The 27,950-nt window shown below is 39.6% G+C and overlaps 1 protein-coding gene across 6 annotated transcripts in view; it reads right to left on the bottom strand.

Annotated features, from left to right (window-relative positions):
- Positions 1 to 27,950, bottom strand: part of LOC126187357 (transmembrane and coiled-coil domains protein 2) — a 204,529-nt gene that overhangs the window by 151,079 nt on the left and 25,500 nt on the right. For all 6 annotated transcript variants that reach the window (XM_049928390.1, XM_049928391.1, XM_049928389.1 and 3 more), the window contains exon 2: positions 10,175 to 10,229. The gene's annotated coding sequence lies outside the window, so the exon portion shown is untranslated. The remainder of the gene's footprint in view (positions 1 to 10,174; positions 10,230 to 27,950) is intronic.

Consider the following 27,950-nt stretch of genomic DNA (forward strand, 5'->3'; position numbering starts at 1 on the left):
TTACGAAGGTTAGATGGACGGCGGAACGACACTCTTGGTGGAGTGGGGAGGATTTCATGAAGGATGGATCTCATTTCAGGGCAGGATTTGAGGAAGTTGTATCCCCGCTGGAGAGCCACATTCAGAGTCTGATCCAGTCCCGGAAAGTATCCTGTCACGAGTGGGGCACTTTTGGGGTTCTTCTGTGGGAGGTTCTGGGTTTGAGGGGATGAGGAAGTGGCTCTGGTTATTTGCTTCTGTACCAGGTCGGGAGGGTAGTTGCGGGATGCGAAAGCTGTTTTCAGGTTGTTGGTGTAATGGTTCAGGGATTCCGGACTGGAGCAGATTCGTTTGCCACGAAGACCTAGGCTGTAGGGAAGGGACCGTTTGATGTGGAATGGGTGACAGCTGTCATAATGGAGGTACTGTTGCTTGTTGGTGCCACGTGTGAAAGCACCCACGTGATTTACCAACTGACCTGCTTACACTGTGAAGCTTTCTATGTAGGAATGACCAGCAACAATCTGTCCATTCGCATGAATGGACACAGGCAGACAGTGTTTGTTGGTAATGAGGATCACCCTGTGGCTAAACATGCCTTGGTGCACGGCCAGCACATCTTGGCACAGTGTTACACTGTCCGGGTTATCTGGATACTTCCCACTAACACCAACCTGTCAGAACTCCGGAGATGGGAACTTGCCCTTCAGTATATCCTCTCTTCTCGTTATCCGCCAGGCCTCAACCTCCGCTAATTTCAAGTTGCCACCACTCATACCTCACCTGTCATTCAACAACATCTTTGCCTCTGTACTTCACCCTCAACTGACATCTCTGCCCAGACTCTTTGCCTTTACAAATGTCTGCTTGTGTCTGTATATGTGCGGATGGATATGTGTGTATGTGCAAGTGTATACCTGTCCTGTTTCCCCCTACAGTAAGTCTTTCCGCTCCCGGATTTGGAATGACTCCTTACCCTCTCCCTTGAAACCCACCTCCTTTCGTCTTTCCCTCTCCTTCCCTCTTTCCTGATGAATCAACCGTTGTTTGCGAAAGCTTGAATTTTGTGTGTATGTTTGTGTGTCTATCAACCTGGCAGCGCTTTCGTTTGGTAAGTCACATCATCTTTGTTTTTAGATATACGTTTCCCACGTGGAATGTTTCCCTCTATTATATACATATCTCTGGAAAACAGTGGTATCTGGTGAGCAGGGAGGGAGAAATGCGCTTTCCACAGCTGACATGGATGGGGGGAGGAGCACAAGGAGCGTTTGAATGCAGCACTCATCAAGTTTTGATAGATGGGGCTAGTGTTGCAATGCAAAGATGTGTGCCTGAATTTCAGACACTGGAAGCACTGCATGGGGGGAGGAGGGGGGGAGGGGGGGAGGGAAGTTGGGGGGACATTAGGTTTCACATTGCGTCAGTGTACCATCACCTTGGCCTTTTCGGGCAATGAATCACCCTCAAAGCCCAAGATGCAGGCACCAGTAGCAACCCTATTGTCCTTTGGCCCCATATGTACATGAAATGCAAAGTGTGCACCTCATTGCTCCAAGTTGGCACATAGCACATCACCAGATTGTAAGAACAAGTCTCTGAGGAAAATAACACCCTGATCCAAATTTAGACTATTATGAGGAGTGAAAGTCACACATGTCACCTACCTTGTTACAACCAATGCCCATGACTGGGCAGGGGATGCTGTTTTGATCAAAATTGACCCAATTTTCATTTTACAGATGGTTGACACTTCCCAAACTTGTCTTCTACATTCTCCACACACAATATGGGCTTTGTGGCCAAGAAGCAATCACCATCAGTCCTTGTACAAACCAAGTATCACAGGGAGTACTGCTCTGTTTGCCACTTAGCTCTACATTCCTCCCATGGCCTAGCCAGGGAAGGGAACATTTTAGAACCATATCTTTCTGCATTGAAAGAGGACTGTCCTCTCGCAGAGACTGCTGGGGCCGTATGGCCAGCAGAGGAAGATAACGTGATCCGCTTCATTTGCAGCTCATCCACTATGCTGCCACCCACTCTGAACACTGGCTCCCCCACAGGCACCACCTAGTCTCAGCAATGGCCACCTGGCCACTAATCCATTTCTTGAATCCCCGTGCCCGTCACAACAGACACATACTCTTTGGCATACACGGGGTATTTTCAGCTCAGGCATCAACAGTAGGATCCTCATATAGTCAGGGAGCTATCACTGTGCAGGTACTTGATGAACATCCCCCCCCCCCCCCCCCCCCCGAACAGGATGGTTACCATGCTGAGTTTTAAGTGTGTTGCCTTATTAAATGGAAGGGTGGACAGGTGGATTCAGGATGGGTTATCAGCCCATTCTGTACCAATAACAGAGCCAAATCGAGATTAGCATGCCAACCCTGTGAAGATACACGATTAGGCCACAAAAAAGAAAGAAGGTTTCAAAGTTAAAACACAGGAAGTGAAAGGCTATGCACAACTTATAGAATCCAGACTCCAGTTACAAGAGACAGTGACATGAAAGGGAGTTGTGCGCGTGCGTGCGCGCGCATTTTTCTCTCTTTTTCTAATAAAGGCTGTGGCCGAAAGCTTATTTGTGAATATGTGTGCCTGTCCCCAACTTGGTGGGTCATCTTTACGTAAGTAGCAATCTATCTTTTCCTTACACTGTTGATATTCCCACCTGGACATTCCATTGTTTAATCAGTTAAACATTTAACAATGAACAAGCAAGAAAAAGTTTAGAAAAGCTTTGAAATTATGCTGCAAGTTTGTTGGAAGTCACTAAGTGCACTCATTACGAAACACTGCACAAATATAGTCTGGGAAGTTTGCACTCTACTTTAAGCAAAAGCAAGTTCTTTAAGCATCTCTATGATGTCATATCTCCCGAACTCTCTGCCCTACAATGAAATAATTTTGCTGTTACATTCAGTGATATATGTGAATAGTGTGTGCAAACTATGTTGCAAATAATCGGCAGTGAAGAAGTAATAAAATTTGATACCAGATGCTGAAGTTTTACTGGGACAGAGAAAATTTAGTAAACAAACTTATTTCCTTTCATCATTTTGTCTGTGGTACCAGAGAAAAAAGTTTTGTAAAAGTTCAAGGCTATGTGTACAGTTCACTGGAAGTGGCTAAGTGCTCCCACTCTCAAAAAATGGATGAATGAAGTCCAGGTATATGTGTGCCATCAGTTATGCTTCTTCAAGACAAATACACAGTTTCTAATTTTAATACTTGTTTTATTGTGTTAAACTTCTAATATAAGAATATACCACTTAATGAGTATATTATGACAGTATTTAAAATTTTTAAACTCTGTCAGTAATTCCACAGCCATTCAATAGGCAACCCGCACATCACTCTCCTTATCCCTCTCCCTGCCCCCCCCCCCCCCCACTCTCTCTCTCTCTCTCTCTCTCTCTCTCTCTCTCTCTCTCTCTCTCTCTCTCTCTCTCTCTGTGTGTGTGTGTGTGTGTGTGTGTGTGTGTGTGTGTGTGTGTGTGTGTGTTTTTCTTTGTCTGACAAAGGCTGTCACCAGGAAACGGGATCCAGGATAGTTGCTTAGTAATATATTAGCAATGTTGAAACGTGTATTATTACAGGAGCATTATCTTTCCATGGGTAAGCAACTGAAAAAATGCTCATTTCTACTTGAAATCTTATGAAGTATGTATCATGAGGCATTAGTATAGTGAAGTACTGTCAAAGGACTCTCACTTGTAAGAGCACAACTTGCTCATAAAGGTGCATGGATATTTGATCATAAATCCAAAGTGCTTCAAAAGATGCTGCATCTGATTTTTTGCAATACATAGATCAAATGTAGGATTAAGAGAAATAATCATAAATCATATTCACTTGTGATTTGAATGTTAAACTACTGTAACTGTCATCATCAGCCATTTGATGTCCAATGCTGGAAAGAGATTTCTCTAGATTTTTCCATGCACTGTAGTCTCAGCAGTGGGTATTCATGTAGCTTCTGCATCTACCCACCTCCTATTTGATCATTGCCAGTGTATCTTCTTATTTCTCTGAATCTGGGAGATAACACCCTGTGGACATCTACCATTCATGTAATGTCAACCCTCATTTCATTTTCATTGTTGACATACCAACATATTCTACTACAATCTGCCACTCTCTGATCAATATGTGAGTTTGCTGTATTTTTACTCCCCAACATACATATCTCTACTGTTCAAGGAATGATTTCCAGGTTTTAATGTTTTTCGTATTTGATCTTCATGTGTAACCACCAGGAGTCAAGACTGGTAACACCCTAATTTTAGACCATCCTTTTCAGACATAAAGACCACGTTTATTTTACCAGGAAAAGTAAACATAAGAATGCCCTCAAAGCGATCTGTAGAAACTCTTCATTCTTCAGAAACATTGTAAGTCTTAATAGTTCCCTTAAATGAATCCTTGAAGGCAACGATCTTGGGAAGAAAGGAAGATTCTAGTGGAAAAATGAAAGAGGGAAACAAAGAACATAACAGAACAACTGGTGCAGGTAATAAGGTATCAAACTACGAAGAAATTATGAGAAGTCCAGACAAAGCTTCTATATTCTTTTTACTCCTTTGTTTATTGCTTTTCCTGTCCATTCAGCCATGTACAACTGATGTAAATACAAACAAACCTTATCAAATGGTTTTACATTAATGTGTACATTTTTTAAATATGTTTTTATACAAGGTGGTTGGTTGGTTGGTTGGTTGGTTTGTGATGGTTGGAGGAACCAGACTTTATACAGGGTGAGTCAGGAGGAAAGGTACGTGTTTTGACAGGTGATAGCATTACTGATTCTGAACAAAAGAACTTTATGTGGACATATGCCCTATTCCAAATGGGTTCTGAGATAGAACACTTTTAATGTACATTTCTATTTATTTTCTGTATTATTCATTGTCTTAGTTTACAACGTACCACAGTAATATAGAGAAAACTGAGAGGAACATTTTGATACAGTATGCTTGTCATCTATAAAGTCAGAAAACTCCCTCAAACTGGTCTAAAAAAGTACCTAAGCTACAGCACATGCAAGTCACGTGATAGTTTCAATATTCTCGTGATCTCTTTGCACAGGAAACTGTTAGTCCTAGACAAAAAAATAAATAGGGCCCTTTTTTGTAGCAAATTTAATTTAGTTGTATTGTGTACTAACACAGTTTTTGTTGGAGTGTGCAGTTTTTTGTGTTGTTGTTGTTGTTGTTGTTGTTGTTTTCAGTCCTGAGACTGGTTTGATGCAGCTCTCCATGCTACTCTATCCTGTGCAAGCTTCTTCATCTCCCAGTACGTATTGCAGCCTACCTTCTGAATCTACTTAGTGTATTCATCTCTTGGTCTCCCTCTACGATTTTTACCCTCCACACTTCCCTCCAATACTAAATTGGTGATCCCTCGATGTCTCAGAACATGTCCTACCAACCGATCCCTTCTTCTAGTCAAATTGTGCCACAAACGCCTCTTCTCCCCAATCCTATTCAGTACCTCCTCATTAGTCAAGTAATCTACCCACCTAATCTTCAGCATTCTTCTGTAGCACCACATTTCGAAAGCTTCTATTCTCTTCTTGTCCAAACTATTCATCGTCCATGTTTCACTTCCATACATGGCTACACTCCATACAAATACTTTCAGAAACGACTTCCTGACACTTAAATCTATACTCGGTGTTAACAAATTTTTCTTCTTCAGAAACGCTTTCCTTGCCATTGCCAGTCTACATTTTATGTTATCTCTACTTCGACCATCATTAGTTATTTTGCTCCCCAAATAGCAAAACTCCTTTACTACTTTAGGTGTCTCATTTCCCAATCTAATTCCCTCAGCATCACCCGACTTAGTTCGACTACATTCCATTATCCTCGTTTTGTTTTTGTTGATGTTCATCTTATATCCTCCTTTCAAGACACTGTCCACTCCGTTCAACTGCTCTTCTAATTCCTTTGCTGTCTCTGACAGAATTAAAATGTCATCGGCGAACCTCAAAGTTTTTATTTCTTCTCCAAGGATTTTAATACCTACTCCGAATTTTTCTTTTGTTTCCTTTATTGCTTGCTCAATATACAGATTGAATAACATCGGGGAGAGGCTACAACCCTGTCTCACTCCCTTCCCAACCACTGCTTCCCTTTCATGCCCCTCGACTCTTATAATTGCCATCTGGTTTCTGTACAAATTGTAAATAGCCTTTCGCTTCCTGTATTTTACCCCTGCCACCTTTAGAATTTGAAAGAGAGTATTCCAGTCAACATTGTCAAAAGCTTTCTCTAAGTCCACAAATTCTAGAAACATAGGTTTGCCTTTTCTTAATCTAGCTTCTAAAATAAGTCTTAAGGTCAGTATTGCCTCACGTGTTTCCACATTTCTACGGAATCCAAACTGATCTTCCCCGAGGTCGGCTTCTACCAGTTTTTCCATTTGTCTGTAAAGAATTTGCGTTAGTATTTTGCAGCCGTGACTTATTAAACTGATAGTTCGGTAATTTTCACATCTGTCAACGCCTGCTTTCTTTGGGATTGGAATTATTTTCGTGTTATTAAAGAAAAATGTACAGAAATGATATTGAATGTGTTCTATCTCAGAAAGCATTTACAATAAGGCATATGTCCATATGAAGTTTTTTGTTCAGAATCACTAATACTATCATGTCTCAAAGAGTGTATCTTTCCTCCTGACTCACCCTGTATATTATTATTTTAAAATCTGGTATCAAATTTGGTGTACTAAGTTCCTTCATTAATTGTCAAGTCTATGTCATAAGTAAAATTAATGTGAACCTGTTATGTTTCATTAACACATTATCCTGCTCCATTTCTTCTGTCAAGGATGTGAAAAATTCCTCTATCATTGCCAAGAAGAATTTTAGTGACATGGAAATTCTTTTCTTGACACATGTTTTAATTTTAAATTTCTCCTGAACTGATCACAAATTCCCACTTGCCTTTTCCAGGAACCATAATTTCAGTTTATTCATCAGTCAATGACAAAAAACACCTTGGTAAGTTACAATCTCAACTTGCATAATGGGGAATATCTCTGCAATTCTATTGCACTCCTTAGGAAAGCTGGAACTATATATTCATTTTCTAGACTGTACACACAAACTTAAGCAAAGACATTTATCAACTAAAAGATATTCCATGATCTTACACTACATTCATGTCTTGAAAAGTAACAATTACTTCTTAGTAGACATAAAACTTTAAAAAAGATGGTTACTTAATGGAGAGAAGCATGGAGGGTATAAAATTTTGAGAAAGACCAAGGTTTGACACATCACGCAACATAAGGTTGTCTTTAGCCCAAAAAAGGGGTGCACACTCCTGCAATCAAACTTTTTTAAACGCTTATCCAGGGATAAAAACAAAAAGAAAATGTTTCTGCTTGACAATTCCTTCAATTCCATAGAAGAGTTTCTATTAGTGTAATAGTAAATTATTAGTGTAATAGTAAATGATACGCATGTAACCATATTTACAAAGTAATTTATAATGTGAACATAAAATGACTTGTTCCACAGCATTATGATTTACCATGCAAATGATCCATAGAAAATGAAACTAACAGCAAGCTGATTCAATGGATATGGGTGTCAGTTGTTATGCAAAGATAAAGAAGCTTTCACAGAATAGAGCACTAGCAAGCAAGCTTGAAGACTAAAGACAATGACAAAGAAAATAACAACAACAGTAGCAACAACAACAACAACAACAACAACAACACCTAAAATGCAAAATATCTGTATGTGTGCCACAGAGACTGCATGGCGTTTCATTTTTACTGCACGAGGTAAACTCTCTCTATACAAGGACAGAAGTTTGAACGAAAGCCTACTCTACAACTTGTCATTTATTTTCTTTTAGCTTTATAAACTCTGAATGAAATTTAATTTAGACAGTGTAAAAATATCTCAAGTGTCAACAATACTGGAAGTCTCATTCATTTTTCCTATAAGTTTCTAGCAATAGTTATTTGTCTCTTTAGGGAATGTGCTATTATAGATGTCTCACAGTTCAGTAAACCTCTATATGATTCAAACAAAGTGGGTGAACACTTACTGTCTTTGTTATAAATTGAAATTTGATGGTCCATCGCAAAGGATTCAAAATTGTATGAGACCACATAACGACAATGTCTGAAGTGCTATGAGAAAGAGGTTATTTACTCAATAAACAACTGATTACACTCCCAAGAATTGCGCCTCAAACTTTTATCAGCTCTCTAACAAATACTGTGTATATCAGATGAGATATGGTGCAAGCTTATCTCTGGGAAGTTGTGAGTACTTTGATACTAAGCCATTATGGAACATAGAGAAAGAACTTTATGATGTTCCACAAGGACCACCACAACAGGAAAAAATAAACAATATACAGCTTCTTGGTATAATGTTTTCAGCTATGCAACACTGTGAAAGCCAGTTTTCATCCTTTAGGATTCTGTGGTGATTTTGTTATGTTAAAACTAACTGAAACTGTTAAACAGAATCAGCCCCCACATCATTCCAGCTCTCCTATAATTCAACAAAGCATACAAATAAATTCTGTGAGAATTAGGTACAATGTACAACTCTTAAGCTGCAACATGTCACAGCATTACAGGGAACCTACTGCGGATTTGTTTCACTTGTTATTATAAAATAATAACCATAAATAAAGTAATGACAATAAAAACCACAAATCTGTAAAAGACTGTCATTCAGAGCTGGAAACAAGCCAGTGGAGCCTTTTTCTGACATTCTTCTTACCAACATGATGAGACCAAGTTCTTTGCTGATTGTACTATTAAGAAGCATTTTCCAATGTGATCCATATATAATGGAGCTGATGCTCTTTACAAGCAGTATTACAGAGAACCACTGTATCACGGAAGATATTACAATAAAATCTAGCATCACTTACTTTGTGTACATAATTGGAGTCAACTTTGAAACATGACAACTGCAAGAGAATTACAGAAAGTTAAGTGTATTTGTTTTAAATTTCCAGCACTACATAACAAAGATTAAAAACATTAATTATATACAAATATATACCTGGGCAATAAAATAGTGTAGTTATAGAAATTTATAAGTGATGGTAGACAAACTTTTATTCACCATGAATATTATGCAAATGTAAGATCACTCCACAAATGTAACCACTTTTAAAAATGACAATGTCATGAGTCTTCAATATCTTTTGACACTTGTAGGATGATCTTGTTGAGTTTTATATGATAGAAGAAATAGGAGAAATAACATTAGTCACTACACCAGTCACTCATTTGTGAAATTAGATCTTCAACTTTGTAAGCGGAAGAGAGGCGTACAAGGACATGTAAGTATTCAATATTTGCCAAAAACAAGGCAGCGTGATAACACACGTCAAAGGGCACTAAAAAGAGTTTATTACACAAGAATTGCAGCTCATCACAACTTTTGCTTAAGTGTGTACATGAAGCGTTTAGAAAATGATAGAAATATTAAGAATAGGTATGGAAGTATAGAGGTAACAGTACGCAATGGATACAACATGACTGTACTGGCCAGAAGTAAAGATGACCCAAAAACTTATGTCATTAACAGACTACTTAGCACAGAAATAATAACATTGACAACATCCAGCTAGTATGATAACTGGACACCATCAGAGAGACAGCTGAAGAGGAGGCACTCTGGTATACAAGCATTAGCATGATGGGATACAACAGTGGAGCTCAAGTTAGCAATTTTAAAATAAGACAAGGACTTTTGGTCCAAATTATTTCATTTTATGACTACAACTTCTATATCCAATTATAGCCATATGATGATTTAAATAAACACAGCCAGTTGATAAGGGATCATGAATGTCAAAACTCTTAGCTGTGTATGAAAACTCCTTTATTGTGTGTTTTATTATAAATAAATATAATCATTGACATTAAATAGGAAAACACTTCCTAATGTTCAGCACGAACATTAGCAAGTTTCCCTATTTAATATTATCAACATGTTCTGCCAAGCACCGACATAAAAGTCAGGTAATGTTACAACCATTGACTATTGACTTCTCACTATCTCACTATACTTCTGTCTCTTCAACAACTTTCTTCGACTTTGTGAAATACAACTGGCATAAAACTTTTACAGTACAGACAACCTGTTATTAGTGACATTCTATTATGATATGTTATGAACAATTATTACAATACTAACAATGGGTGGAGAGGTGTCAACATGGTCCTGCATGAGGTATCATCCCACCAATCACCTGGAAAAATACAAACAAGTAAATCAGTAAATAAAAATTTTAAAAATTAGAAGAGTTAACAAAAGAGGACACCTCTGTGTCCCATTTTACCACACACTTCAATTCTAGCCTCCTCTAATTAATCTTATTAAATTAATAGAAATAAATAAAACCAAAGCATGACATTTTACAATACTATGAGTTTCTTAAAAACATTCAGGATGTGCATTGCACACATCAGTTTGTTTCCTTGCACTGCATTCGCTACATATGAACACAAACTTACCGTTGTTTGTATATGACAGTTAAGTGTTTTAGGCATCCCTGTGACACCTCATGTGTGTGAAACAAACCTGTGACCATTCATTCTGCCCTTCTTTCTGTACGTTTAATATCCACACCCTCCTTTAGTCCTACATGGACACTTCCGCAATATTCTAGGATGAACTGCATGAGTGATTTTAAGTAGTCTGCTATGTACAGTGGTTGCATTTCACTAGTATACTAACAATGAGTGAGAGTCTAATATGTTCTTTACCTACAGCTGAGGCTATATGACTGTGCCATTTCATATTCTTACAAATCGTTGATGGTTGTCATCATTTTTCTGATTTAATAGGCAACTGCATACGTATCCTGCAGAATTCCATGAACACATGTAGTAACCCTCCCATTCTGCCTGCAATTCTAACCAAAAAAAGTCCTTCGTTTCAAAAATGAACAATTGATCTGCACCAATAGCTTTTAAACTGTGGGTTTCATTTATTTATTTATTTATTTATTTATTTATTTATGCATTTATTTTACCTAGCAAGATTAGGGCCTTCAGGCCCTCTCTTACACCTAACCAGGCATACTCAGATTCAACAAATTTCAGTTTCTACAGAACATTAAGGACATATAACATGTTATACAGTATTAATGTTAAAGAAAAAAAATAGAGATTATAAAAGTAGTACAATGATAATTATAACAATCAAAAAATAATTATAACAATCAAGAATAATAATAATAATAATAATAATGAACCCCGTGGAGGCCCGGGAAAAGAATAGGCCTCCGGTATGTTCTGCCAGTCGTAAAAGGCGACGAAAAGAACAAACCACTAACAGGGCTAACCCCCCTTTTAGTGTGATTACTCGGTTCAGGACAGAACTAAAGAAGCCTCAGACAAGCGCCGTCATGGTCGGGGACGAGGCTTGAACCCTATGCCCGCCCACAATGGAAACGACACTGCTAGCCAACTGGAAAATGATTTAAATCCAAATAGAGGTGTTTTGCAGGATATGCTTCCTGCAACCACCCTAGAAGGAAAACAAAGACAGAGGATGAGATGGTCGGATGAAGTTAATCGACACATGTTCTGTTATTACCAAGCAACAAACCTAGGAACCAACACAACTGGATACAGATCACAAGTATACACAACATTTATTACCAGATACCAGGAATTAAAATTTTTAACAGAACAACGACTAGCTGATCAGATCCGTGTAATAATAAAAAATAACAGGATACCCCAGTCACAATTAGAAAACATCAAACAACAAGTACAACAAATACTGGAATAAAATAATGTGCAATCAGAAGAAGAAGAAGAAGAAGAAGAAGAAGAAGAAGAAAATACAGTAATGGACTCAAACATCCCAGAGAAAACAAACAAAGAACAAAACGCGTCAATTAAACAATCAGAGGAAAACAAAATCTTAAGACAGCCACCAGAACAAGCACAAATAGAACATGAAGTGACACATATGTTAGATATAGAAGAAAAATTTCAGTTGACATATATAGAATACAAAGACACAAATACAGACATTAGACCATTCTTGCATAGACCACCAAATAACCCACAAGTCGAAACAACAATAACAACTATCAACACAATCATCCACAACAAAATAAATGAAAATACAACTATGGAAGAGTTACAACTACTGGTTTATGTAGGAGCACTCACTACACTAAATATACACACTAGGTAGAGATCAGAACCAACCAACACACAGAAGAAACCCACAAAACCAGCATGGCAACACAGGCTACAGATCAGAATAGAAAAACTGAGAAAAGACATCGGACAGCTAACACAATTTATATATGAAATATCAGACAAAAAACAAAAAAGGTTAGGTAAAATCTCACAACAAGAAGCGATAGAGCAATTAGATGAAAAGAAGCAGAAATTACAAGCATTGGCCAAACGACTTAAAAGATACAAAAAAAGTGAAAATAGGAGGAAACAAAACCAAACATTCAACACAAACCAAAAGAAATTTTACCAAACAATAGATAACACACACATTAAAATAGACAATCCACCAAGCATAACAGACATGGAACACTTCTGGAGCAACATATGGACAAACCCGGTACAACATAACAGGCATGCACGGTGGATACAAGCAGAAACAGACACATACAAGATGATACCACAAATGCCTGAAGTGATAATTTTGCAACATGAAGTCACCCGAGCAATTAATTCTACGCACAATTGGAAAGCCCCTGGAAAAGATAAAATAGCAAATTTCTGGCTAAAGAAGTTCACCTCAACACATTCACATCTAACTAAATTATTTAACAGTTACATTGCAGACCCATACACGTTCCCTGATACACTTACACATGGAATAACTTATCTGAAACCTTAAGATCAAGCAGACACAGCAAACCCAGCTAAATATCGCCCCATAACATGCCTACCAACACTCTACAAAATATTAACTTCAGTCATTACACAGAAATTAATGACACATACAACACAGAACAAAATTATAAATGAAGAACAAAAAGGCTGCTGCAAAGGAGCACGAGGATGTAAAGAGCAACTGATAATAGATACAGAGGTGACATATCAAGCTAAAACTAAACAAAGGTCGCTACACGACGCATACATTGATTACCAAAAAGCTTTTGATAGTGTACCCCACTCATGGTTACTACAGATATTGGAAATATACAAAGTAGATCCTACATTGATACAGTTCCTAAACATAGTAATGAAAAACTGGAAAACCACACTTAATATCCAAACAAATTCAGATAATATCACATCACAGCCAATATAGATTAAGCGTGGAATATACCAAGGAGACTCATTAAGTCCTTTCTGGTTCTGCCTTGCTCTGAACCCACTATCCAACATGCTAAATAATACAAATTATGGATATAATATTACTGGAACATACCCACACAAAATCACACATTTGCTATACATGGATGATCTAAAACTACTGGCAGCAACCAATCAACAACTCAACCAATTACTAAAGATAACAGAAGTATTCAGCAATGATATAAATATGGCTTTTGGAGCAGACAAATGTATGAAAAATAGCATAGTCAAGGGAAAACACACTAAACAAGAAGATTACATATTGAATAACCACAGTGACTCCATAGAAGCAATGGAAAAAACACATACCTATAAATATCTAGGATACAGACAAAAAATAGGAATAGATAATACAAATATTAAAGAAGAACTAAAAGAAAAATATAGACAAAGACTAACAAAAATACTGAAAACAGAATTGACAGCAAGAAACAAGACAAAAGCTATAAATACTTATGCTATACCAATATTGACCTACTCATTTGGAATAGTGAAATGGAGTAACACAGACCTAGAAGCACTCAATACACTTACACGTTCACAATGCCACAAATATAGAATACATCACATACATTCAGCAACAGAAAGATTCACATTAAGCAGAAGGGAAGGAGGAAGGGGATTCATCGACATAAAAAAACCTACATTATGGACAGGTAGACAATTTAAGAAAATCCTTTCTAGAACGAGCAGAAACTAGCAAAATACACAAACCAATCACTCATATAAATACATCGGCTACACCACTGCAATTTCATAACCACTTCTACAACCCTTTAGATCACATAATATCAACAGATACGAACAAAGTAAATTGGAGAGAGAAGGCACTACATGGCAAGCACCCGTATCATCTAACACAGCCACACATCGATCAAGACGCATCCAACCCATGGCTAAGAAAAGGCAATATATACAGTGAGACGGAAGGATTCATGATTGCAATACAGGATCAAACAATAAACACCAGATATTACAGCAAGCATATTATTAAAGATCCCAATACTACAACAGATAAATGCAGACTTTGCAAACAACAAATAGAAACAGTAGATCACATCACAAGCGGATGTACAATACTAGCAAATACAGAATACCCCAGAAGACATGACAATGTAGCAAAAATAATACATCAACAACTTGCCATAAAACATAAACTAATAAAACAACACATTCCCACATACAAGTATGCACCACAAAATGTACTGGAGAATTATGAATACAAATTGTACTGGAACAGAACCATTATAACAGATAAAACAACACCACATAACAAACCTGACATCATACTCACCAATAAAAAGAAGAAATTAACACAACTAATCGAAATATCCATACCCAATACAACAAATATACAGAAGAAAATAGGAGAAAAAACTGAAAAATACATCCAACTGGCTGAGGAAGTCAAGGACATGTGACATCAGGATAAAGTTGACATTATACCGATTATACTATCAACTACAGGAGTCATACCACACAATATCCACCAGTACATCAACGCAATACAGCTACATCCAAACGTATATATACAACTACAGAAATCCATAATTACTGATACATGTTCAATAACCTGAAAGTTCCTAAATACAATGTAACATATACCGTACAGTTAAAAGGAAGTCACGCTTGATGAAGGTCCACATCACTTTCCATTTTTAACCAGACCTAAGGTCTGAGAAAAATAGAAATAGTAATGACTATGTATATGAAAGTAAACATATTTTTCTTTTATGAATGTCAGTCCTATTGCTAGTTGGAAATTTTCTCGTTATATTCTTGCAGGTTGTGAGTTATTCTCATCAAGCAGAGACATAAGACGATAGAATGGGGTGAAAGAGATATAGAAGAGGTAGATAGGTTAGAGGAAGAGAAATAGAATTGTAAAATTCGAAGCTATGATGGAGAGGAGAAAGAAAGAGATTAGAGGGGCACAACAATGGTGGCTATACCATCCCTAATATTTAAGTCTTGAGTTCCCTCTTGAATGTTGAGTGGTTCTGGATAAGACGCAGATCACAGGGGAGCGCGTTCCATAGTCGTATGGCTGAGATGGAGAATGACACGGAGAATGATTTTGTGTTATGTAAAGGTACAGCCAAGATGCTAGACGCATCCGATCTGGTATTGCGGTTGTGGAATGATGATAGGTGTTTAATGTGAGAAGATAAGTATTGGGGGCACCCGTGGCTAAGAAATCGATGAAGTAAGCACATCGTGTGGAGATTGCGTGCCTTATGTGGGCGTATCCAACCTAGCTGGGAGTATGAAGGACTGATATGATCATACAACCGAATATTGCATACGTATCTAACACAAGCATTCATCACTAGCTCGAGGCATCTCGAATTTTTACTATTTGTGCCATGTTGAACTACATCACAGTAGTAAAGATTAGGCAAGATTAGTGTTTGGACTAATTTTTGTTTAACGTGGGTTGGAAATATTTTTCATAAGTTTTTGAATTGCATGTAGGGAGGAGAGTGATTTCCAGCAAGCTGTGACTGTTTGTTCTTCCCAGTTTAGGTGTTCATCCAAGATTATTCCAAGGTCTTTTACTGTTTTTTGGTATGGTAGTTGGGTACCACTGAGGAGTATTTGAGGGACTGTTTCGCGAAAGTACCGGCTGATTAACTTTGGATGAGATATAAGTATTACCTGGGATTTCTTGGGGTTTAGTTTCAGACCTAGGTTCTGTGCCCATCAAGAAACAGATGAAAGATCTGCGGACCAAGGACGGAGCCTTGGGGAACTCCAGAGCGCACGTTTTTCCATGATGACTTTTCCGACCCACAAATGACTTGTTGACTTCTGTTTTTGAGGTAGCTGTCGAACCAGTGTATTGCGCTGTTTGAGAAATTCAGCTGCTTCATTTTAATTAGTAATATATCAAAGTCAACTGTATCAAAAGCCTTGCTAAAGTCAAGCAGTGTTAGGATGGTAGCTTCACGTCTGTCCATTGCATGTTTAATGTCATCAGTTACTTTGATTAATGCAGTTGCTGTACTATGGTGCTTTCGAAAGCCTGACTGATATTTGTCGTGGATGTTATGAGTTTTGAGGTAATCCGTCAGCTGTTCATGGACGATGTATTCTAAGGCTTTAGATATTGCAGGTAGTATGCTGATCGGCCTGTAGTCACCTGGCGACTTAGGGTTGTCAGTCTTGGGTATAGGTTGAATTAAACTTTGCTTCTACTCAGCAGGATATGTACTACTGACAAGAGACAGGTTGAAGGTGTCTGTGATAACTGGAGTAATAGCGTCTATGACATTCTTAATCATGCCAATGCTCACTCCATCATTTCCTACTGCCTCGGAAGAGATTCTCATAATTGCCTTGTGTACTGTACTGGTAGTGACATGTTTTAGGAAAAACTTATCTCTCGAGAGAGTGATATCTTGGGGCTGGTAAATTATCGCTGCGTGGCAGTTTACAGCTGTTGAGAAGAAATCTTTTAATTCTTCTGCAGACGCTTGATAAACAGCGTCAGATCTTCGCTTCCCTATACCGAAAATACGCAGCTTTTTCCACAGTGCAGCAGGTTTTGATATGCTGCATACGACAGAGTGGGCATGTCTGATTTTGGCATTCCTCACACTTTGCTTGGTTCTATTTCGGAGCTTCCTATAAGCTTCGTACGCCTCGGGAGTTGGGTTACGCTTGAAGGCCCTATGTGCAGCATCACGTTTATTCATTAACTGGCGTAATGCAGTGGTTAGCCACAGAGCGGGAGCTTTCTTTACCTTGACAGTGCATTGAGGAGCATGTTTACCATACAGTGCAATAATTTTGCGACATAATTCCCGAATTTTTCCGTCTAAAGTCGGTTCATTGCTTATATCATGCCAAGGGATGTCTGAGCAATCCTTTTGAAGAGCGTCATGGTTAACATTTTTTAGGTTTCTGTAGGTTACCAGGTGAGATTTTTCTTTGGTAGTATGCACTGAGGAATTTAAGAATATCACGTCATGAGCAGAGAGTCCCGGAGCGGATGTCTGATTGGCGCGAATTATTTTATCTGGTCGCTTTGTTGCTATTATATCTGAGTGTACGACTGTGTGGCGTGTGATGAGTTGGGTCCAGCGGTGTTAAACTCATATCATTGGAGTGGAACAGTCTCCTTAGTTTTTCCGCAGAGGGAGATTTTAACTGTAAGTCGATGTTTGTGTCGCCCATAATGATTGTGTGTTCATACAGTGTCACGAGCAAGGACAGGGCAGACTGAAAGGAGGACATAGCACCGACGTTTGGAGGTTTATAGATTACTTCAATTAGCAGTTTCTGATTTGATGTATTTATTTTGAAAAACAAGAACTCTGCTTCTCCTTCGCCCTTTACATCCGATGTGCATAGTATAGTAGGTCTCAGATCAGAGCGAACATAGGCATCCATACCACCCCCGCGTCGTATTTCACGATCTGCCCTTAGGAGAGAGTAACCAGTGATTCGGATAGTGTCGGAAGAAATGTTTGGTTTCAACCAAGTTTCAGAGATGAGGATAATATGGAACAGCAATTGGCAGAACAGGTCACAGAACTCGTCGAAGTGAGCCGTTAGCGACTGAGCATTCGTGCAGGCCACAAAGAGCCCGCCACCATTTAGAAGTAAATTACTGTTTTATATTATAAAAAAAGACGTTCACAGAAACACCAACACGACACATCCTATCACACCATGTACACTAAAAACAGCTGCAGTATTTTCAAATAATCCCACCATAACATTCTTGATTCATTGATTGTGGTTCATGGTGTGGGTTCCTGTAGTCATGTCCTAGTTCATGAGCCACGGGCAACGTATGAGTGGCCAAGTAAGTGGTCCCGACAGTCGGGATACCAGTTACTTTGGAATACAGCTGGGCATCTCGGACATATTCTGAGTCGTGGTCACCTTTGTGCTCATACGGCAAAGACTACCAAATGCACCGGTTAGTCCCTCAGCCGTTAGGGGTAAAACCCAATGGGACTCGGGGCAAGTAAGGCTAGCAACCTGCTTCCCTGGTACTCTAAATATGATGCTGGCAATAATCAGAGCAAAATGCCTCGGACCTTTGGAGGTGACGGAGTCCCACCTCTAACTGACAAACCAGGGACTCCTAAGATACGACTTGGCAAACAAATGGTAATGAGATGGGGAGCTATTAATATCAACGGGGGCTACTCTGGGAAGAAGGTAGAGCTGGCAGAGGCTGCAAGTAAGATGGGGCTGGACGTTTTAGCTGTTAGTGACATTCGGGTAAGGGGTGAGAAAGAAGAGGAAGTGGGAGAATATAAGGTCTACCTGTCAGGAGTCAAAGCAGGAATAGCACAATGGGGTGTAGGGCTTTACATCAGGAAAGAAATAGAACCCAGCGTAGTTGCAATAAGGTATGTAAACGAACGACTGATGTGGATAGATTTGACAGCGTCTAGCAAGAAAATTAGGATTGTGTCAGTATATTTGCATTGTGAAGGGACAGATCAAGATAAGATGGATAGTTTTTATGAGGCACTCAGTGATGTAGTTGTTAGAGTAAAGGACAAGGACAGTGTTCTGCTCATGGGTGATTTTAACGCCAGGATTGGAAATCGAACAGAAGGGTATGAAAAGGTTATGGGTAAATTTGGAGAGGATATGGAGGCCAACAGGAACGGGAAACAACTCTTGGATTTCTGTGCCAGTATGGGCTTAGTAATCACAAACTCCTTTTTTAAACATAAGAACATTCACCGGTATACTTGGGAGGGCAGGGGAACCAGATCTGTCATTGACTATATAATAACAGATCAGGAATTCAGGAAGGCTGTGAGGGACACACGTGTATTCAGGGGATTCTTTGATGACACTGATCATTATTTAATCTGCAGTGAAATTGGGATTGTGAGGCCGAAAGTGCAGGAGGTCAGGTCCTTATGTAGGAGGATAAGAGTGGAGAAACTTCAGGATAAGGAAATCGGGCACAAGTACATAACAGCGATCTCAGAAAGGTACCAGTTAGTTGAATGTAGTTAATTACAGTCATTGGAAAAGGAATGGACAAGGTACAGGGACACAGTACTAGAAGTGGCTAAAGAATGTCTTGGAACAGTAGTGTGTAAAAGTAGGATGAAGCAAACAGCTTGGTGGAATGATACAGTCAAGGCAGCCTGTAAAAGGAAAAAGAAGGCGTATCAAAAATGGCTACATACCAGAACCCAGGTAGACAGAGAAAGTTATGTTATAGAAAGAAACAAAGCCAAACAGATAATTGCAGCATCCCAGAAAAAATCGTGGGAAGACTTTGGAAACAGGTTGGAGACTATGGGTCAAGCTGCTGGAAAACCATTCTGGAGTGTAATTAGCAGTCTTCGAAAGGGAGGTAAGAAGGAAATGACAAGTATTTTGGACAGGTCAGGAAAACTGCTGGTGAATCCTGTGGAGGCCTTGGGCAGATGGAGGGAATATTTTGAAGAGTTGCTCAATGTAGGTGAAAATGCGATCAGTAATGTTTCAGATTTCGAGGTAGAATGGGATAGGAATGATGATGGAAATAGGATCACATTTGAGGAAGTGGAAAAAATGGTCAATAGATTGCAGTGCAATAAAGCGGCTGGGGTGGATGAAATTAAGTCGGAACTCATCAAATACAGTGGAATGTCAGGTCTTAAATGGCTACACAGGATAATTGAAATGGCCTGGGAGTCGGGACAGGTGCCATCAGACTGGACAAAAGCAGTAATCACACCAATCTTTAAACATGGAAATAGAAAAGATTGTAACAACTACAGAGGTATCTCTTTAATCAGCGTTGTGGGTAAAATCTTCTCAGGTATTGTTGAAAGGAAAGTGCGAGTATTAGTTGAGGACCAATTGGATGAAAATCAGTGTGGGTTTAGGCCTCTTAGAGGTTGTCAGGACCAGATCTTTAGCTTACGGCAAATAATGGAGAAGTGTTATGAGTGGAACAGGGAATTGTATCTATGCTTTATAGATCTAGAAAAGGCATATGACCAGGTTCCTAGGAGGAAGTTATTGTCTGTTCTACAAGATTGTGGAATAGGAGGCAAACTTTTGCAAGCAATTAAAGGTCTTTACATGGATAGTCAGGCAGCAGTTAGAGTTGACGGTAAATTGAGTTCATGGTTCAGAGTAGTTTCAGGGGTAAGACAAGGCTGCAACCTGTCTCCACTGTTGTTCATATTATTTATGGATCATATGTTGAAAACAATAGACTGGCTGGGTGAGATTAAGATATGTGAACAAAAAATAAGCAGTCTTTCATATGCGGATGACTTAGTTGTGATGGCAGATTCGATTGAAAGTTTGCAAAGTAATATTTCAGAGCTAGATGAGAAATGTAAGGACTATGGTATGAAGATTAGCATCTCCAAAACGAAAGTAATGTCAGTGGGAAAGAAATATAAATGGAGTGAGTGCCAAATAGGAGGAACAAAGTTAGGACAGGTGGACGGTTTCAAGTACTTAGGATGCATATTCTCACAGGATGGCAACGTAGTGAAAGAACTGGAAGCGAGGTGTAGCAAAGCTAATGCAGTGAGCGCTCAGCTACGATCTACTCTCTTCTGCAAGAAGGAAGTCAGTACCAAGACTAAGTTATCTGTGCACCGTTCAATCTTTCGACCAACTTTGTTGTATGGGAGCGAAAGCTGGGTGGATTCAGGTTACCTTATCAACAAGGTTGAGGTTACGGATATGTAAGTAGCTAGGATGATTGCAGGTACTAGTAGATGGGAACAATGGCAGGAGGGTGTCCACAATGAGGAAATCAAAGAAAAACTGGGAATGAACTCTATAGATGTAGCAGTCAGGGCGAACAGGCTTAGATGGTGGGGTCATGTTACACGCATGGGAGAAGCAAGGTTACCCAAGAGACTCATGGATTCAGCAGTAGAGGGTAGGAGGAGTCGGGGCAGACCGAGGAGAAGGTACCTGGATTCGGTTAAGAATGATTTTGAAGTAATAGGTTTAACATCAGAAGAGGCACCAATGTTAGCACTGAATAGGGGATCATGGAGGAACTGTATAAGGGGGGCTACGCTCCAGACTGAACGCTGAAAGGCATAATCAGTCTTAAATGATGATGATGATGATGATGATGAACATTCTTGATGTTCACACAAAAGGAAATAAGTTTTCTTCTAAGCTGATAATCTATTTCCGAAGCCACCATTCACCACATTCCAAAGACCCTTTGAATAAAGTCAGGTGTGTGAATGGTTAGAATATTTATCCCAGAAATGCAGCTAGCCAAACTGATTATGTAGGTTACTTTAACAACTATCCATCACTTAAGATGGACTGCTTATGTTACTTCTCAGACACAACTGAAATTAAATGAAAATTCTCCAAATTAACATTTCACATAATTAGTATTTAAACTTCAGTGAAGCTTCTTTATTGATACATTACTCAGTTTTTGATCATATACTACAACATTTTTGACATTTTGGGAATGGTCATAAATACAAAGTAAGCTGTACTGAAAGCAAACTGAAGTGACTTTTTTGTGGTCTAGTGTTTCCAATGTACTTATTTCAATCTATCTGTTCTCCATGTGAACACCTTGAAATCTAAACCCATTATGTTTCATTGATTTAACACACACACACACACACACACACACACACACACACACACACACACACACACACACACACACAAAATACGAACAGGCTAGAATCTCTTTTTCACCTGTCAGAATTTAATTTATAGTATCATAGAGGACAATCCACATAAAGATAAAAACTTAAATGAAAATTATAAAAACAGTTGGTATGTATTACGTCTAAAGGAACATTCTTTTAAAATATCTGAAATGCTTGAAACAGTTATGATAGATGTGCAAATACAAGGGACATTCGAAATGTTTTCAACCTGACAAGGCAAAACACAAAACTGTAAGATATATAAATAAAAACTAAGAAACTTTCATATAGGGCTTGTTGGCTTATAAAAATCATCTGACAACATGATACGGCGCAAGACCAAAATTCTCGGGAAAAAAATGTTTGCACTATACAGAACAATACTATACAAAATGTACAACAACCAAGAGGGATCTATAAGAATTGAAAAAGAAGCGAGAGGGGCTCATATTAAAAACGTTTTAAGGCAACGATGCTGTGTTTCTCCCCCATCTGTTCAAACTGTAAATCAAAGAGGAATTGACAAAAATAAAAGAAAGGTTTACAAGTGGGCTACATATTGATGGGAGAACATAAAACAATAATATTCCTTTATGACAGTGCTATTCTCAGTGAATCTTAAGGATGAACTGCAAGACCTATTTAACAGAATGAAGTCTAATGAGCACAGCCTGTCGCTTAATTTGTAAGAGCAAAACCAAAGAAAGATGGAAGTACTGATAAGAAGCACTAGCAAAATTAGCAGTAACCGTAAAACCAAAACTGGGGACCATATAGTAGATAAAGTCAAGAAATTATTCTACCTCAGAAGCAAAATAATACACAATATGATGAGCATAAGAAAAGCAGCCTGGCACAGGCAAAGAAGTTACTGGTAGCGAAAAGCCCTTGTTGGCTTGTCCTCTTCCATTTTTTTGTCTCCATTTTTATCACTCACTTGAAATATTCAAAGTAGAGTGGGCCGATTAAGTTTATGGCATAACATGTGATCAGGTACTGAGTGCTGTAACTTGATTTGCTCTGATTACATTGGGTGTTGGTGTGTGTGGCTGCTCTGTGGGGAGTGGAGCACTTGTGAGACTTACACATGGTTGGGCCAGAGGGTTCCCGGAAGGCAGTCAGTCACTGACATTAGTGGGGTGCTGACATAGGCAACCCCTGCGGAACAGTCTGTGGTAGCCTTTGTATCAGTTGGGACTCAGGTGTCATCAGCCCAGGAGAAGCTGGATTTTGCATGGTGGTTTCGGAGGGTTTGTGTGGGGCACAGAGCAGAGTTTCTTGGGGAGTCTCATCTGGACCATCAGAGAGAGAGAAGTTGTGGCATCTCTTCTGGCCCACCAGAGAGTGTTTCACTGAAGAGTGGATGACCGAATTCTTAGTTGACATACGAGTGATTACTGTCATGGTAGCCTGGACAGCGTTTTGCAGACCCCATATGAAATTGTAGTCAGAGTAAGTTATTTCCTGAATCCATGACTGGATGAGAAATTATCCATTGTAAAAGCTTGTAACGGAGGTCGGCAATCCTGTTTGCAGCCTGCGGAGCAACCCAGTGCTGATAGGTGTCTACCCACGAGCTGAATTCAAAGCACCAGCAAAGTAAGAACTTTTTTTTTTATTGCTCCTGACACACACTGTTACATTCACCATTGCACTGTGGCCACAACAGGGATTATTTACAGGTGTGAATTTATAGATGAATAATCTTAATCACTGCTCCAGAGCATAGTCAAGTTTTTAGTCCATTTGAAATTTCATCCTGCTTACAATAGGATGTAGGGAACTGTATTTACTTAGTATGCCCCTTTTAAAATTTCCAACAGTTCATTCACCGATACCTTTTTTTTTTAATCAATCGTATTACAAAATCATTACATTCTATACTGAATTATCTCTGTGTCCTGGGATAATGAATCTCATAGTGATATCCACTATGCTTATGATTTCAAGGATTAAGGAACCATGTTTAATATCCTCTCCCTGTATCCTACATTTTTGGGTGATATTAATTAATCAAATTATCATTACAAAAAATTGATGCACATGTCGACTCTTGGCATGTCCACTTACAGGCCCAAATAGTTTCTTACAGCATTAATTATTGTCAAATGTGTGATAGCAAAAGTGGCAGTCCAAAGGGGTGGGTGGGGGATAGAGTGTGCTTGTCTTGATACAGATTTCTATGAAATAAGATGAACATCTTACCCAGCACCTCGCAATAGCAAACACAGGCCTCAATTTGAGGAATAACTTTTTCAGAATAATGTCCGGAGAGCAGCTTTGTATGGAAATGAAACATGAACAGTGGGAAACCAGACAAGAAGAGAACCAAAGCATATGACATACAGAACCAAAGCATTTGACATATGACAGTACAGACGAGTGCAGAAAAGTAACTGGAATGATAAAAAAGGAGAGAGTGCTTTGAAACAGTAATTAAAAAATCAGACAGGTTGCTAGAACATGGGTTAAAACATCAGGCAATAATATAAAATTTACTTGAAAGATCTGTAGGCAGTAAAAACTGTATACAAATGCAGCTATTCAAAAATATCCCACAACTGAGGAGGTGTCATCTATTCAAACATATCCCACAATTTAGTATGTGTGTAAGTGCTACTTTGTGATGAAGACATTGGATCAAGGGGGCAAGTAGCAGTTGGATATAACAATCCAGCCGGGGACTGGTGACCAAAACACCTTTTTTTTTTCGAAATAGCCACCTTTTAAAATCAATATGTTGAGTTCAATGACTTTAAAACTTTTTTATATACCCGGTAAAACAAAATTTAACTAACTGCAATTGAAAAATGTATGCCACAGCTTTAACTCCATCAACTGTGGGTTTTTTTCCAGTTCTTAAGAATGAAGAGATTCTTTCAAGCCAAATGCAGCAGTTTCGGCGAATATGCAGTTTTGCAGCAATGATGCAAGATATGCATGAGTGTGCTTTATTATGTGGATGAATAGCTTGAATTACAATCAGTAAGTTTATTTAGTATGCTAGTGAAGCAGAGTACTCTATGGGGATGGTTCTACCTTTGTTGAGACATCATGTGAGTATACCTTAAAATCTAAGGAAACCATAGCTGTGACTTTCATTGCAGATTACACAATTGTTGGAGTTGCAGTATGATAAGTTACTGCATATCACAGTCAAATCATCTTGTGATGACTTCCTTGGAAGTCAAAACCAGTTATGATGCCATTTGTGTGACCCAAGCCTGAAAAGCTACAATAAAAGAATTTTGCTAATAGGCCTGTTGCTGGAACTATGCAGTCTACTTAGTAATGAAACCACTTTCGGCTTCTCAAGCGCATTTTTACTTCTTGCAAAACAGTTTCAAAAGCCCTTTTACCTCTGGCATCAACAACATTTTATATAATGTGAAACAGCAGGGAAACTACGTAATTTCATTTAAATAAGACTAAACAGTATCAACCATATTTTTTTCAAATGTTCTATCAATATGGCATCCACTGATATGAAAGATTTCTTGAGTCCAAAATTTCCTGTAAAATTTTTGTAGATATGACTTATGCACAGCTTTGCAAAGTGATAAACTCTTATACCTTCCACTTAGTATGGTACGAGGTATTGTGTTTTTATATTACTATCTCATTAACAGTAGTTTTTTTACACATCCTGATCATTGACAACCTCCAAATGATGCATAATTTGGGGTGAGGTGAGGTGAGGGATGGAGAGAGGCAGGAGGCAGGGAGGGGGTTGGGGGAAAGCGTCTAGTAACTCTGGAGAGAGGGGGCCACCCGCGAGCTAGGTGGCGGTGCAGGTAGAGGGGGCATGTGGCAGACAGCTGTGCACGTGATTTCAGACTATGGCATGAGATAACAGCAGACAACTAGCTGTTGGGAGAACACAAATTGCCCACCCCCCCTCCCATACACACACACTCTTATTAGATGGGCATTGAAATCTCTCATGTTGTGCTCTGCTGCAAGCTGTGCCACTGTGTGGTCCACCTTGTTTTTTGTGGGTTTGATGTGGACCGAGACTTGGATGGAGGCATCTGACAGGAGGAGACCAATCTCTAGAAAGGTGGCATGATGGGTGGAAAAGGACTGGGTGAAGTGGATGGGAGAGAAGGTATTGAGGTTGTGGAGGAATGAGGATAAGGTGTCCTGGCCTAGGGTCCAAATCATAAAGATATCACCAATAAACCTGAACCAACAAATACCTGGCACAACCATGAACACCCAGATCCTCCTATGCCAACCTCTTCATGGGCCACATAGAGCAAACATTGCTAGCTTCCCAAATCCCTGGTCTGGTTCATGTTTACTGATGACATCCTTATAATCTGGACCCAAGGCCAGGACACCTTATCCTCATTTGTCCACAACCTCAATACCTTCTCTCCCATCCACTTCACCCAATCCTCCTCCACCCATTGTGCCACCTTCCTAGATGTCGATCTCCTCCTCTCACATGGCTTCCTACACACCTCGGTCCACATCAAACCCACTAATCACCAATAGCACCTGCACTTTGACAGCTTCCACACCAAAAAAATCCCTCCCATGCAGTCTGGCCAGTGGTAGACACATCTGTAGTGACAAGAACTCCCTCGCCTCACAAAGGCCTTCGCAGACAGGCAATACTCTCCAGACCTAATTTACAAACATATTCCCCATGCCGTATCCTCACAAGCATTCCAAGAACCAACCACAAAGAAGCGGCCCCCTTGTCACCCAATACCACCCCAGAACACCTGAACCACATCCTTCGTCAGGACTTTGGTAACAATAATCATGCCCTGGAGTGAGGGACATCCTCTTCAAGATATTTCCAAAGCATCCCAAAGTGACGCTCAGTCACCCACCCAACCTCCACAACAGCATAGTCCATCCCTATGCCATTCCCACCCCCAATCCCCTGCGACAGGTGTCATACCCTGCGGAAAGGCCAGTCCACTCACCCATCACCAGCTACTCCAGTCCTGTTCACAAGCTTATCCTATCCCAATCATAGGCCGGGCCACCTGTGCAATCAGCCATGTTAATTATCTGCTCTGCTGCAACCACTGCATAGTGTTTTGCACTGGTATGACAACCAACAAGCTGTCAACTAGAATGAATGGCCACCATGAAACTGTTGCCAAAAACAAAGTGGACCATACAGTGGCAGAATATGCAGCAGTGCACAACATGTGAGATTTCAATAGCTGCTTCACAACCCATGCCATCTGGATCCTCCCCACCACCACCAATTTTTCTGAGTTGCACAAATGGGAGCTATCCTTACACCTTATCCTCCTTTCCTGTGACCTCCTTGGTCTTAATCTAAGGTAACTCACCATCTCCCCAACCCCCCCCCCCCCAAAAAAAGAGTGCACGTGTGTGTACCGTCTCCTGCCCTAGTACCCCTACCCAGTTTGTGTCTTCAAAACAGGTAGCTGTGTGCTATTCTACGAAATCACGTGCCTAGCCATCTGCCACCTGCCTCCTCTACCTACAATCCTAGCTAGCCCACAGACAGCTCCCCACTCTCCCAAGAGCCACTACACACTTCCCGCAACCCCCTCCCTACCTCCCACCTTTCTCCATTCCTCACACCACCTCACCCTGCCCCACACCCTTACCTCACCCCAGTACACTCATTGGAAAGAGCTCGCAGTCAACTGAGCACAATGTAGGGAGATAGGTGTCTGTCTCCCTAAATTGTGCTCAAATAGGAACCAAGCACCAAGACCCCTGTGCACAGCCTTTTCCAAGCTATTGTATATTTGTACACAGGTGAGTGTGTGTCTGTGTGTGTTTGTGGGTATGTTTTTCCTAAAAGCTTGTAAAAGGAAGTGCATTCTGATAGCTGGCCAACCTTTTGTTTATTTACCTATTGATGATGCAGTGCTTGTGCCTTTTGGTGAGTCTCCTTTATTAATAATTAATTTGTAATTCTCAACTAGACCTTTCCATACATCATCATACAAGTTTAATGTATACAAGTGGTGCACTTCACTAACCTCCCAGAAGAAC

This window comes from Schistocerca cancellata, chromosome 5 (genome assembly GCF_023864275.1).
Source record: "Schistocerca cancellata isolate TAMUIC-IGC-003103 chromosome 5, iqSchCanc2.1, whole genome shotgun sequence".
Lineage (NCBI taxonomy): Eukaryota > Metazoa > Arthropoda > Insecta > Orthoptera > Acrididae > Schistocerca > Schistocerca cancellata.